This window comes from Marmota monax, unplaced genomic scaffold, assembly GCF_021218885.2.
Source record: "Marmota monax isolate L192 unplaced genomic scaffold, Marmota_monax_Labrador192_F-V1.1 WCK01_AAM20220418_F8-fsc00067, whole genome shotgun sequence".
Lineage (NCBI taxonomy): Eukaryota > Metazoa > Chordata > Mammalia > Rodentia > Sciuridae > Marmota > Marmota monax.
The window spans coordinates 11,054-28,806 of NW_026695065.1; the positions used below are offsets into that span (position 1 = coordinate 11,054).

The 17,753-nt window shown below is 32.5% G+C and overlaps 1 pseudogene; it reads left to right on the plus strand.

Annotated features, from left to right (window-relative positions):
• Positions 1-272: 272 nt before the first annotated feature.
• Positions 273-17,753, plus strand: part of LOC124081618 (DNA-directed RNA polymerase I subunit RPA43-like) — a 72,410-nt pseudogene continuing 54,929 nt past the window's right edge.

Below are 17,753 nucleotides of genomic sequence, written 5' to 3' on the forward strand. Positions count from 1 at the left end.
TACCTCTACATGCTGTAGAGTTTCTAAAAAGACAGAAATTCTGATAATTTTAGGGACTGAGTAGTAGTCAAAAACCACTTATACAAAAAAAGACCATTTCACCTGAGGATTTCTATGCCTCCTTAACATTCATGACTCAAGATATTTAAAAAAATAATATCAATAAAAAATTAAAAAATAAAATTAAAAAAATATATAACTAAAAAATAAAATATGTAAAATGAAATTGTTTAACAACAACAACAACAAAAGCATATTCCTGAATGAGTCACATGGCTCCTGGTTGCTCTGAGTTTCTGTGGCCAAGTTTCCTCCTCTGGGCCAGTAGTAAGACTGGTAGGCTTCCTGTCTTGCCTAGAGTTTCCCACCTATGCTTTTGCTTGTACTCTGGTGAATAACCCCTACTCCTGCCTGGTGGCTCTGCTGCACCAATGTCACATTGCCCTATCATCCCACTACCTTAAATGGAAATGCACTGGTATCAGAGAGCAACTAGATGCTGAGCTCCTATGTTATTCCAATAGGGCATTGTTAATAAAGTGTGTTCTAGCCACATTGGTTGTTTAGGACATGGATATTTTAATACCTATATCACTAAACCTGAGCAGACTTCAGTTGAACAGTGGCAAACCTTGGAGGTAAGCATTGATGATGAACTAGAATTAAAAGTATTTCAAGACCCAGATGCTGCTAGAATATTCAGTATTCAAGGAAAAATTTTAAATATTAGTTGTTTACAGTCTATGTGTCCTGATGTTTCTGAAGAAGTAGCAGAAATCAGAACTGAAAAATCTGTTGAAAATATTCCAAAGAAGATAGACCCAGAAATTTATGAAGTAAAATATGCTGCCACAGAGGTAGCAGATTATTTATTTAGTTATTTATTTTTTAATATTTATTTTTTAGTTGTAGTTGGACACAATACATTTATTTTATTTGTTTATTTTTATGTAGTGCTAAAGATAGAGCCCAGGGCCTCACATGTGCTAGGTGAGCACTCTACCACTGAGCCACAACCCCAGCTCGCTAGCAGATTTTTTAAATGTCCATTCTAAGAAAAGGAAAATCTATGGGATGATAATAATACGAATGGCGTCTGTGAGGAAGAGCCAATGAAACAGCAGCAGCAGCAACGTGAATATCAGGATTGTGTTTTTCAAGGCAGTAACTCCAATGGTTACTGAAGTGATCATAGAAAGAAATGAAGAAAAGAAAACACACCAGTTGTGGAATGCTCACCTAAGAAGAAATGAAAAAGTAATTGTAATTAATATATTTTAAATGTGATTTAGTTGATATGATATTAAACACAATAGATGAGTAAATGTTTTGAAAAATGTTTACATTATTCTGGGTATGGAGGGGCAAGTTTATAATTCCAACTACTCAGGAGGCAGAGGTAGGGTATTCCAAATTCACAGCTAGTCTGGGTGACTTAGTGAAACCTTGTCTCAAAAAAGTCTGAGGATGTGGCTCAGTGGTAGAGTGCACCTGGGTTGAATCCCTAGTACTGTAAAATAAACAAACAAATGAACAAATAAATAAATAAATCAGTAATTTATAAAACACGGAACACTTGATTAGGAGATCAAGGGTTTTGTACTAAAATAAACTGGCTAATTTGGATAGTATCAATGATATTAAATCTGCCATTTTCTTTTAGACAGAATATAATGGTTAAAAGTTGCTCTCAAAATACATAAATAAATAAAATATACTTATTTATTGCAATATGTTTAATATAATTGATAATTTATAGATTCCCCCAGCCAGAACAAAGGCTTAATCCTAGAAACAAAAACAGTACTAAATTAAAAAAAAATTGTAGATGGATATAATACCTTTATTGAACCCAGTGCCTCACACATGCCAGGAAAGTGTTCTACCAATGAGCTATGATCCCAGTCCCCTAAAAATTATTTTTATTTTCATAAAACTTGTCCATTCTTTATATCTGTTTCTTCCTTTAATCTTTATTGCTACTACTTTAATTTAAGTCATACTAGCCTTATTTATAACCCACTTACAGTAGCTTAACTAGTTTCTTGGTGTTTCTTCTTTCCTTCGTACAACTATATATAAAAACTATTACCAGAGTACTTTTCTTAACACTTCTAATTTTTAGTGGTGCTTCATAATTATAAATAATATAGGGAATCATTATAATATATTTGTACATGCTTATTCCCTAGTACATTCCCTTCCTTTCTCCTCTTTCTTCCCCTGATTCTAATCTTCTACTATTGTGTTTTACTGGATTCTCTTTTAGTTTCTTGAAAACACTTCTTTGCTTTTTTCTCTCTAGCTTTTACGTATAAGAGAAAATATAAGCCAGGGTGGTACCTGCCTGTAATTCCAGAAGCTCCGAGACTGAGGCAGGAGGATGATGAGTTCAAAGCCAGCCTCAGCAATGACGAGATGCTAAGCAACTCAGTGAGACTTTGTCCCTAAATAAAATACAAAATAGGGCTGGGGTTGTGGATCAGTGGTCAAATGCCCCTGAATTCAGTCCCCAGTACACCCACCCCCCAAAAAAGAGAAAATATATACCTTTAGTTCTCTAGATTTGCATTATTTTCCTCAATAATTTGGATTTTTTATTAACAACATGATGTTCTTAAATTACATCCATTCTTCTGCAAATGATATAATGTCATCCTTTATGATTTGGAAAACAGCATTGCGATATATACATTTTTTATCCATTCATCTGTTAAAGGGCACTTAATATGTTTCCATAATTTGGCTAGTGTGCATTGTGCTATTATGAATATGGGTATTTATGTATCATTATAGTGTGCTTGCTCTAGATATTTTGGACAAATACTGAGGAGTGGTCTGTCTAGGTAATATGATGATTCCATACTTATTTCCTTGGTGGTTATACTACCTTACAATGCCAGAAACAATATATAAGTATGCTTTTTTCTCCATATCACTTTGAGAATTTGTTATTATTTATCTTCTTGATGATATATATTCTAATTGTAGTGAAATAAAATTTCACTGTACTTTTGATTTGCACTTCCTGAATACTAAATATTTTGAACATTTTTATGTATTCATTGTCCACTTGTAATTTTCCTATTGATAAATTTCTGATTAGTTTCTCCCATTATGTAGGCTTTATCTTTAGGCTGTTAATGTTTATCCTTTGTTTTAAAAAGGCTTTTTAGTTTAATGTCTTCTCATGTATTAATTATTAATATCACTTCTTGTGCAGTAGGATTCCTATTGAGGAAGTTGCTGCCCGCACTTTTTTTGAAATGTTGCTTCTACCTTTTCTTGTAGCAGTTGCAAAGTTTTTGGACTACTGCCTAAATCTTTGATTTGCCTTGAGTTGATATTTGTATAAAGGAAGAGATAAGAATCCAGTTTCATTCTTCTACACACGGATATTCAGTTGTCCCAGCACCATTTGATAAAAAGGTTGTCTTTTCTCCAAAAAATTTTGGGTGCCTCAGTCAAGGATCTGATGACTACTCAGTCAAGGATCTGATGACTACCTGTGTGTTTCCCTCTGTCTTCTATTTTATTACATTGGTCTAAATGTCTGTTTTTATGTGAATACCATACTATTTTTATTACTGTATCTCTGCACATTAACTTAAAATCAAGTATTGTGATGCTTTCAGCATTGCTCTTATTCTTCAGAATGACTTTGGCTATTCAAGGACGTTTATTCCTCTATGTGAATTTAAGACTGATTTTTTTCTATCTCTTTGAAGAATCATTGGTATTTTAATGAGGATTGCATTAAATCTGAAGATTACTATAGGTAATACGGCCACTAAAAATATGAATTCTGCCTGTTCACAAAATGGGAGGTTTTTTCATATTCAGTTGTTTTCTTAAATTTCTTACTTCAGTCTTATATAATTTTCATTAAAGAGGTATTTCACTTCCTTGACTAGATTAATTCTAGCTGTTTTTGAAGCTCATGTGGATGTAATTGTCTCAGATTCATTATTACTGTATAAAGAAGCTATTGATTTTGTATGTTGATTCTGTAGCCTGCTATTTTGCTGAATTTGTTTTTCAGCTCTAGAAGTCTCCAAGTGGAGTTTGGGATTATATCATCTTCTTACTTTCCTTTTTTTAAAAAAACCCTTTTACCTACATGACTTGAATAACTGCTTTTGCTACAATTTCAAGGACTGCATTCAATAGCAGTGGTGACAATGACTATCCTCATTCTGTTCTTGATAGTAAAAAAAAAAAAATCACTTATATTCTCTCTCTTGTTTCAAATGGTATATTTTCATTTTCCCATAAATTAGATTTCTAACTCCTAGTTGAAATATTTTATGATGTGGAGATTAAGTTGGTACACATATTGAGTTCATAAAAATATTATTTTAAAATCTTTAAATAGTTTCTTAGAGTACAGAAGACGGCAGATTAGGGGAAAGAAGCACCTCACAGAAACACTTCAGCATCAGAATTACAAAGAGGGAAGACTTCTTCTCAGCAATGTGAGTAATTAAAGAAACTCACTAAAAATACTGAACTGTTAAAAATAACCCATAAAGACTCAGGAATTAGAAATTGAACAAAGAAATAATAAATTAAGAATATCAGTGGTGGTAGCAAAGGTGAGGGGCAACACAGATAAACAAAGAAGACAGGTATGCCCAGTAGATAAAGAATAATAAAATAAAGAAAAAAATCAATTTGGGGAAACCAGTGGATTAGAGAGGAAGGCTGATTTTAATGGACAAAGAGTCAGCAGGATAAGTGAATTAATGAAAGCAAATCCAAAATTACCTCCCAGTAATGAGAAATGTTCTGGGAGCAGAAGATGTTCCTAGACAAAAAAAAGCAGACACAGTGCCCTGTGGGAAAAACTTCCAGGGGCATAGCCATAGTCTGTGCTCATATCTCATGGGGAAAACCACTACTGGCACTAGTACCACCACTATACTCTCTCTGCATGCCCCTGATGGGAAAAACATCAGCTTCTACTGCTGAGCACCACACACACAATGTGGGCGCTGCTGCATCTGTGTGGAGGAATTGCAAGCAAAGATAGGAGATTGAGAACTCTAGAAGCTGATTAAAAAATTGTCCAGGAGGTGCCTGAGCCAGAGACTGAAACAGGCACAAAGAAAATTATATCTGGACAGTTCCATCTCTGGATCCCAAGGGACAAACTACCTTTATTGCTGTTGCTATAGTGGCTACAGAGGAGCATCTGCACTCCAGGCCAGATATATGGTATTTCTTATGGGTAGCAGTGAAGATGAAACTGGTGGAGGTTTTGTCACTGTGCCATAAAACTGGATTTACCAGAAGCCCTATAGCTCCAGACATCCTGCAGATGCCAGCATCTCCCACCAATAAGGTGGTCTGGACCAACTCTCAAATTCCTTCCCACAGAATTTCAAAGTTCATTTAAGACTAAACCCCAATTATTAGAATCTCCAATTTAGAAATCTACACTACCTCTGTCACCCAAATTGTGCTACAAATTGTGTTACAAGGGTAACAAAGCCAAATGAATATGAACAATTAAAATTCATCCCTGCAACATTTTGACCATCTTAGCATAAATAAGCACTTTATTTCTCAAAAAAAGATTTCTTTTTTTTCTATATTTTTTTATATTTCTGTTTTTCCTTTTCTGCATACGCCCCTTATTATTTTTAAAATATTTTTAAGTTGTACATGGACCTTTATTTTATTTATTTATATGTGGTGCTGAGAATCAAACCCAGTGCCTCACACATGCTAACAAGCACACTACTACTGAGCCACAACCCCAGCCCTCTCCCATAATAATTTTAATGTTCATATTTGTAGTTTTTAACTATTTGTTTTGATATTCCTAAACATCATTTTATTGTATCCTATTACATTTTACTTTTTTCCATTTTACATGGTTATGTGAACACATATATGGGGGTGTAGGCATGGATATGTGTACTCACTGTGAAAATAGGTTAAAGAAAATATATGCATATTCTTATAAATTAAAATTTCACATTTATTGCTTCCTTCTGTTTCTGTTTTTTAGGTTTGATTTGTCTTAGGTGGAGCTCAAGTATATGTGGATTCAAGTTGATTTGATATTATAGTTGCTATTTTTTTCATATCTGGGTTCTTCCCTTCTAATCTCCCCTTCTTCACTCTTTCCTACTAATAGCCAAATTTTCCTGCCCCCAATTCCTCTTTCTTTAATTACTCTCATTTTATCTTTTATTTCTTCTTATTTATGGATGACATCTGTTACCTAACTCCTGTTTGTCTTCTGATCACTTTCTTTAAATATTTCATAGTTTATCCCACATTTCTACCTTATTTTTTCTATACTTAAAAAACTGTAATCCAACTTACAAATAGATTTATATAGTTTATTCAATTCATGCCCCATTTATGTTGAGTTGATAATTAATATAGTGGATGATATAGTAGATACCTGATATTGAATTCATGATCTAGTTCAGAGTTTTGTATTGCTGGTACATTATTTACTGACCTCATTATGCCTTTATAGGTGGCAATTAATTTTACATATGTCAAAGTAGACATTGGACATTTATTTTTATATATGAGACGCCGACATTAGTGCTATTCCTGGTTCCCCCTCCCTCTAAGAAGAGCTCAAAAAGTGATTAGGATACTTCAAGATTACAGAGTAGTGATTCTCCTACTGTGAAATTCTCATAAACCAGCTAAACAAGATTAACTCTCAACCCATACAAGATCTAATGCCACTTGAACCTAAATTTAATTCAATGCATAGAATTGGTGAAACAAAATTCCCAAACTAAAAAATAGGCTCTGCAGAGGAACAACCACAGGGGAATTTCAGGTGACCTCCCTTGACACCTCTTCATATAACAGGTAGAAATCCTAGAATAAAAATAAATACACATGTAAGGACATGCAAAATAAGAAATGAGAATCCACTTCCATTGATGTGCCAATCCAGGACTTCTAAAAACATGAGAAAAAGGCAAAAAAACCTCCCCCCAAAATTTACAATCCCTCAATAAAGGATCCCACAGATACAGAAGTGGATAAAATTTCAGAGAAATATTATAATAAACTGATTATTTTAATGCTCAATTAACTAAAACAAGATCTAAGAAATGAATTAAGAGACCACTTCCAGAGATGAAAGACCCTTTTCAACAAAGGAATAGAAATATTGAAAAGAAACTACTTATATTTCCTGGAAATGAAAGGTGCAATGAAACAAATTAAATATTCACCTGAAAAATCATGAAAATATTAGATTTTATAGGAACTAGAATTTCAGGCCTTGAAGACAGGATACATGAGTTTGAGTACATGGAATGGAATAAAGAGAAATAGTAATAGAACATGATCAGAGTATAAACAACTCTGGGACAGCATCAAGAGACCAAAGCTGAAAATCATTGGGATAGAAGAGAACATTGAAATAGGAGTTAAAGCCACTAAGAACATTTTCAAAGAGTCACAGAACAATTTCATGAGAAAAAAATTTCTAAGATGTATTATAATAAAATGCATAACAGAAAATTAGGAGAGAATATTGAAAGATATAGTGATGCCACCTGTTTCACTCTTCCTGCTAAGGATTGCTTTGGCTACTCTGAGTCTCTTATTCTTCCAGATGAATTTCATGACTGCTGTTTCTATTTCTATGAGGAATGTCATTGGGATTTTGATTGAAATTGCATTAAAGATGTGTAGTGCTTTTGGTAGTATGGTCATTTTGATAATATTAATTCTGCCTATACAAGAGCAAGGTAGATCATTCCACCTTCTAAGGTCTTTTTTGATTACTTTCTTTAGGGCTCTCTAATTTTCATTATATAGATCTTTCACTTCTTCATTACTTTGATTCCCAAGTATTTTATTGTATTTTTTGAGGCTATTGTAAATGGAGTAGTATTCCTTGTTTTCCTTTCTAAGGATTTCTCACTGATATACATAAATGTATTTGATTTATGGGTGTTAACTTTATGTCCTGCTACTTTGCTGAATTCATTTACTAGTTCTTGAAGTTTCCTGGTGGAACTTTTTGGGTCTTCTAGGTATAGAATCATATCATCAACAAATAGTGATAATTTGAGTTCTTCTTTTCCTATGTGCATCCTTTTGATTTCCTTCATCTGTCTAATTGCTCTGGCCAGTTATTTAAGAACTATGTTAAATAGAAGTGGTGAAAGAGGGCACCCCTGTCTTGTTCCAATTTTTAGAGGAAATACCTTCAATTATTCTCCATTTAGAATGGTGTTGGTTGGGCTGGGGATGTGGCTCAAGTGGTAGCGCTCCCGCCTGGCATGCGTTGCGGCCCAGGTTCGATCCTCAGCACCACATACAAAGATGTTGTGTCTGCCGAAAACAAAACAAAACAAAAAAATATATATTAAAATTCCCTCTCTCTCTCTCTCTCTCTCTCTCTCTCTCTCTCTCTCTCTCTCTCTCTCCTTCCTTCCTTAAAAAAATTAGAATGGTGTTGGCCTTTGGCTTAGCATAGATACCCTTTATGATGCTGAGATGTTTCTGTTATCCCTAGTTTTTCTAGTGTTTTGAACATGAAGGGATGCTGTATTTTGTCAAATGCTTTTTCTGAGTCTGTTGATATGATCATATGATTCTTATCTTTAAGCCTATTGATGTGATGAATTACATTTATTGATTTCTGAGAGAAACATCAGGTCACATTTTAGAAGTAAAATAATAAGGTTCACTTCTTATTTCTCACCACATACATTAAAATGAAAGAGAGCCTAGAATGAGATATTCCAATCCCTAAAATAAAATAATTGGCAGTGAAAATTGCTATTCCCAGCAAAACTCTTTTTCATATTTAATGGAAAAATATTTCTATGGCAAGGAAGAACTAAAAAAATATCAGACTACCAAGCCAACACTGAAAAAGAATGCTCAAAGTTAAATTGATCAGAAATGAATATAAATACAAAGCCCAAAACTTCAAAAAAATGAAAATTAATAGAAGAGTAATCAGTTAAATGGAAATCAAGACAGAATTAAATATAACAAAAATTATGACAGCATACCACAAATCGCACATAATAATAATAATAATAATAATAATAATAACAATAATAATAGACAAATAGGGCCATTACATACTGGTGAAGGGGACAATTTAACAGAAAGATATGATAATGGTAACTGTGTATGTTCCAAATGTCCAGTTACATTAAATTAATCTTCCTCAACTTTAATCGTAAATAGAAGACAATGCAAGAGTATTGTGTGATTACAATACAAACTTATCACCAATAAAGTGGTCATCAAAGCATACAATCAATAAAGTTATAGTTAACCTAAAGAACGTTATAAAACAAATGAAGCTAATAGAATCTACAGAATATTTTGCCCCAAAACATCTTAATTTGACTTACTTTTTAGGAGATAATAGAACTTTTTGAAAAATAGATCATATTCTAGGTCACAATATAAGTCTTAGCAAATACAAAAAGATAGATATAAATCATGAATGTATGCAACTAAAAATAAACAGTGAGAAAAATAATAGAAACCACATAAACACATGGAAATTAAACAATACTCTTTTAAATGAAGAATGGATCAATGAAGAAATAAAAGAAGAAATCAAGAACTTCTTAGAAACATGAAAACAAAAGACAACATATTAAAATATTTGGAACAATTTGAGAGCAGTATTATGAAAAAATTGTTGAATTGACTGCCTACATTTAACAAAAATTGAGATTCCAAATAAGTAAGATTATGCTCCACATAAAAGCCTTAGAAAAAGTAGAACAAATTAACTTAAAAATCAGAAGAAGATGAGAAGTAATAAGAATCAGAGCCAAAATTAAGTAATTTGAATATAACAAACAATGCACAGGATTGATGCAACAAATATTCTATTCCTCAAAGAGGTAAATAAGACTCATAAACCACCAGCCAAACAAACCAAAAGAAAATAGAAAGAATGCCCAATTAATTAAAATTAGAGATGAAAAGGGAGATATCACCACAGACACTTCTGAAATTCAGAACACTGTTAGAAATTATCTTGAAAATTTATACTCCAATAAACTGTGAAATCTAGTAGACCTTGACAAATTTCTAGACACAGATGACCTGTCCAAATTGAACCATGAAGATGTAGAAAACCTAAACAAACTAATACCAAGTAATGACACTGAAAGGGTAATTAAAAGCCTAATAGTAAGAAAGCTCAGTATTAGATAAATTTTCAGGTTAGTTCTACCAGAACTTTAATGAAGAACTACCATCAGTCTTTCTTAAATTCTTCTATGAAATTAAAAGGAAAAGAACAGTCACAAACACATTGCCAGAATCCAGTATAGTTATGATAAGAAAACCAAATAAAGACCTCACTGGGAAAGAAAAACACATACCAATATTCCTGATAAACATAGATGCAAAATTTTTTTTCATAAAATGTTGCCACAGGACATTCAAAAGCATATCATTAAAACAATACACCATGATCAATTTGTTTCATGCCATGCATACAAGGTTGGTTCAACATATGGAAAACTGTAAACATAATTCACCAATTAAATAGAATTGAGAACAAAAATCACATGACATTACAATAAACACAGAAAAGGCCTTTGATAAAATCCAGAACCCATTCATGTTAAAAATACTAGAGAAAGTAGTACAAGGAATTTACCTCAACATTATAAATGTTTATATGACAAACCCAAAGACAACATCATACTGAATGAAGAAAAAAAAATGAAAGATTTTTTTTTCTCTAAAATCCAGAGGATTTTTTAAAGAAAGAATTTCTTTCTCTAAAGGAAAAGAAAAGGATGCCCTCTGTCACAACTGTTATTCAATCTCTTTCTCAAAACCCTAGCCAGAGCAATCAGGCAAGAGAAGGATATTAAAATGATACAAATAGGAAAAGAAGAAATCAAACTGCCACTGTTTACCAATGAAAAAGTCTTACATCTAGAAGATGCAAAAAATTCCACCAGGATGTTTATAATTCTAGAGCTAATAAATAAAGTTACCCATGTAACAGGATACAACAACAACATCCATAAATCAATAGCTTTCCTATACAATAACAGTGATTAAGATATAATGAAATCAGGAAAATGATACCTTCATAATAAAACAACCCTGAGAAATAATCTATCCAAGGAGGTGAGAGATGTCTACAATGAAAACTATAGAACACTGAAGAAAGCAAAAAGAAATTGAAGAGTACCTCAGAAGACAAAAAGACCTCCCACAGTCTTGCATAGGCAGAATTAGTATTGTCAACATGGCCATAGTACTAAAAGCAATATATGTAATCCCCATCAAAATATCAATGAATTCTTTATAGAATTAGAAAAAAAGTTGTAAAATTTATTTGGAAGTTTAAGATACCCAGAATAGCAAAAGCAATTCTGAACAAGAAAGAAGATGCAGGAGACATCATAGTACATGATCTCAAATTATGTGACAGAGGTATAGTAGCAAAAAAAAAAAAAAAAAAAAAAAAAAAAAAAAAAAAAAAAAAAAAAACCTATGGTATGCATCAAAATGGAATAGAATAGAATATACAGAGACAAAGCAACATAGTTACATCCATTCAATACTTGATAAAGGTGCCAAAAATATATTTTGGAGAAAATCAGACTTTTTAACAATTGGTATTGGGGGAAACTGGATAGCTATATGTGAATAAATGAAGCCAGATCCCTATCTCTCACCCCACACAAAAGTTAAATCAAAGTGGATCAAATACTTAGGAATTAGACCATAAACCTTGAATTTTCTAGAAGAAAACATAAGGGCAACCCTCCATCACAAATAGGTGTAGGCTCCTCAACAAGACCCCTAAAACTCAAGTAATTAAACCAAGAGTCAATAAGTGGGATACCATCAAATAAAAAACTTCTACACAGCAGATGAAATGTTAAGCGAGTGAAGGGACAACTTATGTTATGGAAGAAAAATTTTGCCAGCTAGTCCTTCTACAGGGAATTAATATACATAATGTATGACATATTCCAAAGCCTCACTGCTTAAATTATAAATTGCCCAATAAATACATGGACAAAAGAACTAAAGGGAAATTTCTCAAAGGCAGAAACACAAATGTTCAAGAAATACATGAGAAAAAAATGTGAAACATCTCTAGCAATCAGGATAAATCAAAGCAAAACCATTATAATTAATATATAATTTAATTTTAGTCCAAATGACAGTTATCAAAATACAAATAGTAACAAATGTTTGTGAGAATGTGTGGCAAAAGGTATACTCATACATTTTTAGTGGGACTAAAAATTAGTGCAAATAGTCTGGAAAGAAGCATGTAGATTCTTCAAAATACTAGGAATGGAACTGCCATAAGACTCAGCTATCCCATTCCTCAGTTTTTATCTAAAGATCTAAATCAACATACTATCATGATGTAGCTCCTTTTATAGCAGCACAATTCACAACAGAAAAATTATGTATTCAACTCAAATGCCCATCAATAAATGAACGGATCCACAAAATGTGGTATATATACACTCAGTCATAAAGAAGAAAGAAATAATGGCATTTTCTGGTAAATGGACAGAAAAGAAGAAAATTGTGCTAAATGAAATAATCCAGGCTTAGAAAATCAAAGGTCAGATATTTTTTCTTGTATGTGCAAGCTGGAGCAAATAAGGGGAGATTGTATATCATCAAGATACAGGAAATATCAGTGGAGTAGAAGAAGAACAAGATGGAGAGAGGAAGGAAGGGAAAGGGGAACAACTATGAATTGAACTTACTAAAATCATGCTACATTCAGATACAAAGGAACCAAAGGGAATTTCACCTTTATGCCTATGTAGAAAATACCAATCAAAAATAAATAAATAAGAGAATGAAGAGAAGATTAGAAGAACAGAGTAGAGAGAACAGGGAGAGGGAAAGAGGGGATAGGAATTGAAATCAAATATATTGCATGTATGATTTTGTCAAAATTAACCCATATACTGTGGTTAGAGAACTGATTATCAAAGGAAGAAACAACCAAAGCTACATTTTGATCTCTAGCCAGGTTTTCTTTTATACCCTTATTTTATGTATGTATATATGCATGCATGTATTCATTTATTTATTTTTATGTGGCATTGAGGGTCAAACACAGTGGCTCATGTGTGCAAGGCAAGCACTTTACTACTGAGTCATGACCCCATCCCCTCAAGCCAGCTTTGACAATACTTTTATATATCCCTTTCCTTAAAGACAAAGTTTTTAGGTTGAAGTATGAAGGGCTATAGGCAATTTTCTTGGTATTCCTTGTCATTGGAAATCAGTCGAGAATTATTTGATATGGTTCTGTACTCCCTAGGCTAAATGAAAATGAACCTTTAAGTGGAGCTAAGGAGATTTTGATTCTTTACAAGCATTATAGCCATTTGGTAGGATATCTCTGAATAGACTAAATCCATTATTTATTTTCTAGTATGAGATTTTAACTTTTACATGAGAAGAATTTTTTTCAATTTTTTCAGAAATGTTTCATCTTATTTTCTAATTCCTAGAGCATCCTTAAACAGCAAACAATTTTTAACACAATCTCATTCTGTGCAATAATAGTTGATATTATTTATTTCTCATTTTATGTGACTTCTTTTCTTTTTAATTTTTTAAGTTGTAAATGGACATAACACCTATATTTATTTGTTTATTTATTCATTCATTTAATGTGGTGCTAGGCAATTTATATTATTACTTGAGCCATGGGAATTCTGTTCAGGATGACATTGACTCTACCTGTATATTTGTATTCCCTATGGTTTATCCCAGAAGTTGTCTAGTTTCTGGAAAGAAACCTAACCTTTAATCCATTTTGAGCTGACATTTGTGCATGATGAGAGATATGGATCTCCTTTCATTCTTCTGTATATAGATATCCATGTCTTTTCTCCAAGGTATATTTTTAACACTTTTCCAAGTATCAGATAACTGTAAGTATGTGGCTTTGTCTCTGTGTCTGTTATTCTGTTTCACTGGTTTGCATGTCCATTTTTCTGCCAATGTCCAGGTGTTTATATTACTAAGGCATTGTAGAATAATTTGAAATCTGATACTGTGATGCCTCCATTATTGGTGCTTTGTTCAGGATTGCTTTTGTTTTGTTGAGTTTTTTGTTATTTTAAATAAATTTAAGTATTTTTTTGAGATGTCAGAAAAATATCTTTGATATTTTAATGTGGATTGCTTTGAATCTGTAGATCACTTTGTATAATATGGTCATTTATTTTTGCCTACCCAAAAAATATGGGAGGTCTTTCCATTTTCTATTCTCAACATTCTGTAATATCTTGTTCAGAAGTATTTCACCTTTTTTTATTAGATTCATCCCTAAGTATTTCTTAAAGCTTTTGTAAATGAAATCCTTTTCCTCATTGATGTCTTATTTGTATTATTATTGGTGTATAGAAAAACTATCAATTTTTCTATGTTTATTTTAAACCCTGCTACATTCCTGAATTTGTATACCAGCTCTTGGAGTCTTCCAGTGGAGCTTTCAGGGAGTTATAAATATAGTATCATATCATCTACGAATAGGGTTAATTTGACTACTTTTTTTCATAATTTTATCCCTTCTTATTTCTTATGTCTTTCCCTTGCCTAATTGTTATGGATAATAATTAAAAAATATCTGCACAGAAAATGAAGCAATAAACTGTATGAAAAGAAAGCTTACAGGGTGGAAGAAAATCTTTGTCATCTACTCTTTTGATAGAGGATTATAACCAGAATATATAAAGAATTTTAAAAATTATAACACAAAAAATAATTTCATTAAATACGCAAATTAACTAAACAGACACTTCTAAAAATAAGATGTACAAATGTTTAAATAATTATATAAAAATGTTCAACATTGTTAACCTCCAGGGAAATGCAAATAAAAAGTACACTGAGATTTTATTTCACTCCAGTCAAAATGTCAACCATTAAGAATATAAATAACCAAAACCAGGCAGAGAAACATCAAGGGAAGAAAACTTCAGACCAATATCCCTGATGAATGTTGATGTAAAATTTCTCAATAAAATTCTGGCAAATCACATACAAACACATACTTAAAAAATAGTGCACCATGATCAAGTGGGTTTCATTCCAGGGATGCAAGGTTGGTTCAACATACAGAAGTCAATAAATATAATTCATCATATCAATAGACTTAATGATAAGAATCATATGATTATACCAATTGATGCAGAGAAAGCATTTGACAAAATACAGTACCCTGTCATGCTCAAGGCACTAAAAAAACTAAGAATAGTAGGAACATACTTCAACGGTGTAAAAGCTATCAATGCTAAATCAAAGGCCAGCATTATTATAAATGGCAAAAAAAGGAAGTATTTTTTTTTCTGAAAACTGTAGCAAGACAAGCAAGTCCTCTTTCACCATTTGTTTTCAACATAGTCCTTGAAACTCTACCCAGAGCAATTAGAAAGAAGAAAGAAATTAAAGGGAAACAAAAAGGAAAAGAAGAACTCAAAATATCATTATTTGCTGATGACATGATTCTATATCAGAAAACTTCTAGAATTAGTGAATTCAGCAAAGTAGCAGAATATAAAATCAATACCCATAAATCAAATGAATTTCTATACATCAGTTTGGAATCTTATGAAAGATAAATTAGGAAAACCACCCAATTCTCAATAGCCTCAAAAAACAAAAGTAAAAACAAAAACAAAAACAAAAACAAAAAAAAACCTGGGGAATCAACTTAACAAAAGATGTGAAAGACTTACACAATGAAAATTACAGAACACTAATGAAATTAATTGAAGAAGACCTTAGAAGATGGAAAGATCTCCCATGCTCTTGGATAGACAGAATTAATATTGTAAAAATGTCCATACTACCCAAAGTGCTATATAGATTCAATGTGATTCCAATTAAAATCCCAATGTCATTCCTTATAGAAATAGAAAAAGTAATCATGAAACTCAATTGGAAAAATGAGAGACCCAGAATAGCCAAAGCAATCCTTAGCACGAAGGCTGAAGCATGAGACATCACAATACCAGACCTTACACTATACTACCAAGATGTAGTGACAAAAACGGCATGGTATTGGCACCAAAACAGACATGTAAACCAATTGTATAGAATAGAAGACACAGATACAAACCCACTTAAATACAGTTATCTCATACTAGACAAAGGTGCCAAAAACATACATTGGAGAAAAGATAGCCTCTTCAACGAATGGTGCTGGGAGAAGTTGAAATCCAAATGAGGCAAAATAAAATTAAGCCCCTATCTCCCACCATGCACAAAACTCAACTCAGCATGTATCAAGGACCTTGGGAATTAGTACAGAGACCCTGTGCCTAATAGAGGACAAATTAGGCCCAAATCTTCATCACATTGGATTAGGCCCCGACTTCCTTAACAAAACTCCTAAAGCGCAAGGAATAAAATCAAGACTTAATCAGAAAGACTACACTTTGGGAACAAATTTTTGTCACATACATGTCAGATAGAGCACTAATATCCATTATACATAAGAAACTTGAAAAACTTAACACCAAAAAAACAAACAACCCAATCAATAAAAGCGCTAAGGAGCTGAACAGAAACTTCTCAGAGAAATAAATACAATCTATCAACAAATACATGAAAAAATGTTCAACATCTCTAGTAAATAGAGAAATGCAAATCAAAACTACTGTAAGATTTCATCCCACACCAGTCAGAATGACAGTTATCAAGAATACAGACAACAATAAACATTGGCAAGGATGTGGGGGAAAAGGCATACTCATACATTGCTGGTGGGACTGCAAATTGATGCAACCAATCTGGACAGCAGTATGAAGATTCCTTACAAAACTTGGAATGGAACCACCATTTGACCCAGCCATCCCACCCCTTTGTCTATACCCAAAGGACTTAAAATCAGCATACTTTAGTAATTCAGCCACACCAATATTCATAGCAGTTCAATTCACAATAGCTAAACTGTGGAAGCACATAGATGTCTTTCAATACATGAATGGAAATATTACTCAGAATTAAAAGAAAATAAAATCATGGCATTTTCACGTAAATAGATGGAGTTGGAGAATATTATGCTAAGTAAATTAAGTCAATCCCAAGAAACCATAAGCTGAATGTTCTCTTTGATAATTGGATGCTGATCCAAAATGGGGAGGTGGGAGGCATGGGAAAACTGGAGGAAATTTGTGCAAAGGGGAGAGAGGGTAGGGTGAGTAGAGGGGCCAGAAAACATGATGGAATGAGGTGGACATCTTTACCCTAGGTACTTATAAGACTGCACATAGGGTGTGAGGCTACATCATGTACAAACAGAGAAATGAAAAGTTGTGCTTGCAGTTGTGTACAATGAATCAAAATGCATTTTGATGTCATATATTCCTAATTAAAACTAAAAAAGAATATAAATAACAACAAGTGTTGGTGAGAATGCAAAAAAATATAAATTAATACTTAGTTTTGATGGGTATCTAAATTAGTATACCCACCAATGAAAGTTATTATGATGATTCCTGAAATCTAAAAATTGGACTACCATATGACTCAACTATCCCATTAGTCAGTATTTATCCAAAATAATTAAATTTAGCATACTTTAGAGATACATTCATACCCATATTTATTATAGTACAATTCACAATAGCCAATTTGTGGAAACATTCACATTTCTTTCATCATAAAAATGGATAAAAACATGGTATCTATGTACTAAAGAGTTTTATACTGTCATAATAAAGAACAAAATTATATTATTTGCAGGAAAATTAATGAAA